Source organism: Nematolebias whitei, chromosome 4 (genome assembly GCF_014905685.2).
Source record: "Nematolebias whitei isolate Nwh7 chromosome 4, NemWhi1, whole genome shotgun sequence".
NCBI classification, from domain to species: Eukaryota; Metazoa; Chordata; class Actinopteri; order Cyprinodontiformes; family Rivulidae; genus Nematolebias; species Nematolebias whitei.
This window is the reverse complement of record NC_056501.1, coordinates 35,829,318-35,833,701: the sequence shown is the minus strand read 5'-3', so window position 1 is coordinate 35,833,701 and position 4,384 is coordinate 35,829,318.

The window sequence follows — 4,384 nt, the reverse complement described above, 5'->3', positions numbered from 1 at the left end:
TCCTGACCCTGGAACGCACACTTGCATGAGAATTAAAAATCATTACACAGTTAATAAAATTGATTAGTTCACTGCAACATCTAAAATGGTTTGAACTAAGACACTTTGATTATCAACATCTGTAAAATAGTAATGATAATAAAAAAGAGAGTGTTCTTTCACTTGATTATCAAGAAAGAGAGTCTCAGGATGGGTGAACCTGTATCTCTGGATTCAAATCAATGAAATGACAGTTTCTGTCCCACAAGGTTCTTAAGGTCAAGAGTTTTGACCTTAGGCTTAGTCTTGACCCCAGATTAAGTTCACTACACAGCTGTAGTGAACTAGGCCTGATGTCAAAACTTTGACCTTAGGCACCTTGTGGGACAGAAACTGTCATTTCATTGATTTGAATCCAGAAATACAGGTTGACCCATCCTGAGACTTTCTTTCTTGAAAATTCAAGTGAAAGAACACTCTCTTTTCTATTATCATTACTATTTTACAAATGTTGGATAATCAAAGTGTTTTCAGTTCAAACCATTTTAGATGCTGCAGTGAACTAATCATTTTAATTAACTGTGAAACAGTAATAATGATTTTTAATCCTCATGCAAAGTTAGAATTCATGTTAAGGTCTGTTACAGAGTAATTATGCATTTTCTGATTTTTCTGTCTTTGAATGAGCAAGGGTAAGTTGGTCCAAGGTTGGAGTCAAACGCAGACAAGTGTTGGAACGAGCTGTCATGTTTTTAAATACTCTCAGACGTAAATAGAGAAGCTGGCACCTGTTGGCACCTGTTTTCCGCCAACTCGTCCAAACATCTCTCTCTCTGTCTCTTAAACATTTTCAATCTGTTCCATAACATTCTTGCTGTTTTTCTGACTCCTAGTGACCTCTTACGTCACAAAACACACCCCTGTCTGGTCGATATTGACCAATCAGAAACTCCCAAATGAACCGGAAATAGAGCCCTTTAAAATGTCGGTACTTCCTAGTTCAACCTAGTCGAGTTTGGAGTCGAGTCCAGTTGAAGTCGGGTGGAGAGTTTGCAGAAGTCCAGTCGCTTCAGGCTCCGGCTTCAGTCGTTGCAGCTCCGGTGCTGGGAAACAGGAAGATCCTGACATGACCACAGAGCTCTTCCGAGTCTTATGGGATTATAACATCTTCCACCTCTGGGTGGAACTCTGACGGACTCCACTCATGTGAAGTCCACTCGTGAGGTGAATTTGTGTCGAATAAGTACCGTCACTACTTCGGACGATTCACAGCTGTTCCTACGGAGACGCTGAAAGGGTGCGTTGAATGGACTTTCGTACCAGTGGAGACATCTCCAAGTAAAAGAGTTGATTTATACCACCTAAGTGTACTGGGGGAAGAAGCTGAGAAAACCCGGAGAGTGCCGTCCTGATGCTGACACAAACAAACCCCCTCACCCATCTTTTTCTCCCTCTAAACGTCATCTTTCCATCTTTAAAATTCTTCTATCAGGTAGAAATCATTCCAGATATTTTAGAAATGTCTGTGTAAAGTTCTCAACCACCGCCGTGTGGTCAATCAAAATTGTACAGCTTGCTAAAATTAGCCATGTTGTTATTTTCCATATTTTGCCAATTAATGTAAATGTGTGATGTGTTAAACTTTGATTCTGTTAATAAATGACCCACTGTCGTTGGTGAGTCAAAGATAATTAACGTCTCACGTTACATTTCTAAATTCAATGCACATTATATACGGTCCAGAAAAATGAAAGAATCCGTTTAATTTATGAATATATCTCATGCATATGTTCATCTACACAGCTCATGAAAACCCAAAATGCCTGTCCCAAAAAATTAGCATATTTCATCCCACCAATGAAAGACAAGTGTTTTTAATACAAAAAACGCCAACCTTGAAATAATCATGTTCAGTTATGCACTCAATACTTGGTCGGGAATCCTTTGGCATGAATGACTGCTTCAATGCGGCGTGGCATGGAGGCAATCAGCCTGTGGCACTGCTGAGGTGTTATGGAGGCCCAGGATGCTTCGATAGCGGCCTTAAGCTCATCTAGAGTGTTGGGTCTTGCGTCTCTCAACTTTCTCTTCACAATATCCCACAGGTTCTCTATGGGGTTCAGGTCAGGAGAGTTGGCAGGCCAATTGAGCACAGTAATACCATGGTCAGTAAACCATTTACCAGTGGTTTTGGCACTGTGAGCAGGTGGCAGGTCGTGCTGAAAAATGAAATCTTCATCTCCATAAAGCTTTTCAGCAGATGGAAGTATGAAGTGCTCCAAAATCTCCTGATAGCTAGCTGCATGGACCCTGCGCTTGATAAAACACAGTGGACCAACACCAGCAGCTGACATGACACCCCAGTGACTGTGGAAACTTGACACTGGACCTCAAGCAATGTGAACTCTATGTCTCCTCTCTTCCTCCAGACTCTGGGACCTTGATTTCCAAAGGAAATGCAAAACTTACTGTAATCAGAGAACATAACTTTGGACCACTCAGCAGCAGTCCCAGGCGAGATGCTTCTGACGCAGTCTCTTGTTCAAAAGTGGCTTGACCTGGGGAATGCGGCACCTGTAGCCCATTTCCTGCACACGCCTGTGCACGGTGGCTCTGGATGTTTCTACTCCAGTCTCAGTCCACTGCTTCCGCAGGTCCCCCAAGGTCTGGAATCGGCCCTTCTCCACAATCCTCCTCAGGGTCCGGTCACCTCTTCTCGTTGTGCAGCGTTTTCTGCCACACTTTTCCCTTCCCACAGACTTCCCACTGAGGTGCCTTGATACAGCACTCTGGGAACAGCCTATTCCTTCAGCAATTTCTTTCTGTGTCTTACCCTCTTGCTTGAGGGTGTCAATGATGGCCTTCTGGACAGCAGTCAGGTCGGCAGTCTTACCCATGATTGCGGTTTTGAGTAATGAACAAGGCTGGGAGTTTTTAAAAGCCTCAGGAATCTTTTGCAGGTGTTTAGAGTTACGTCGTTGATTCAGATGGTTAGGTTAATAGCTTGTTTAGAGAACCTTTTCATGATATGCTAATTTTTTGAGACAGGCATTTTGGGTTTTCATGAGCTGTATGCCATAATCATCAGTATTAAAACAATTAAAGACTTGAAATATTTCAGTTGGTGTGCAATGAATCTGAAATATATGAAAGTTTCATTTTTATCATTACATTATGGAAAATAATGACCTTTATCACAATATGCTAATTTTTTGAGAAGGACCTGTACATTCAGGAGCATGAGGGGATTTCTGCTGGAGATGGGTAAGGTTAGTATTTCTAATATTTTCAAAACACAAAGTCAGAGGGTTCGATCACCATTTGTGACCAACAAGCCACTGGAGAACTGAATAGAGTCAGCCTTATGAAGGGTAGCAGGCTGATTGCTGATTAGGATATGCTTGGAGGTTTCTCCTCAGCACAACGCCTGAAATGACATGATAAACCCAACAGATGGAGCCAGAAAACACACAAACGTAACACTGTAGTTTCCATGGAAGGCAAGGTTGCGAGACTAAAAAGAAGAACTATCACACAGTAACTTTAAATTATTGTATTTTATCACAAAGTATCATAGGTGCTGAGTGAGGTGCGCTTTCTTGGAGGGGGTTGTAAGATGAGGTGTGTGTTGTGCATGTTCACTGAAAAGGAAGGGGGCTTAAAGGGGTACTTGATGTTTATCTGGCAACACTGAGCTGGGCTCTAAACAAAGATGCATGCAGTCCTAAAATGAGAAAAGGCTGTTGCATTACAAAATGATAAATCCAGGAGCATTTGTTTGGACTGAGGATGAGGTAAAGCTGTTCCTACAGGTTGAAAATTTGAGCAGCACCAAGAGAACTTTGATCCTCTCAGTCTTGGTCAATCATGTTCAAGGATTCAAGAATTCAAGGTTTTTTGTTGTCATTCGCATCGCATGCGGTACATGAGGTGGAACAAAACTGTGTACTCAGGGTCCCAATTACATCCAACAAACAGCAAAAATACAAAGTGTAAAAAGAAACAGCAAATTTGTGATCTAAGAAATCAACAAAGATATACGCTAACCGAATGCCCAACGGTACCCTAAAAGATCTAAGATATTTGCCAGTCACTAATAGTACAAAGCAATACACTGAACAACAGCAGCACAATTCTCATAGGTTCAGTTCAGCTATAATTTACACACTTAATGCAAAAACTAACATAAACTAAACTAACATAAACTAGGATTTATTCAAAGCATGCAAAAAAATACAGAAACAAGGCACCAAAAGTGAAAAAGAAATAAATCTACAGCAGCTCCTATTGGCAGAGTGGTTTTGATGACAGTGAAGTTAGCTTAGCAACATGGTCCAGTTAGCAGCATGATACTGTTAACTGTGTGGTTCAGTTAGCAATGAGGTTTTTCTTAGCAACATGGTCC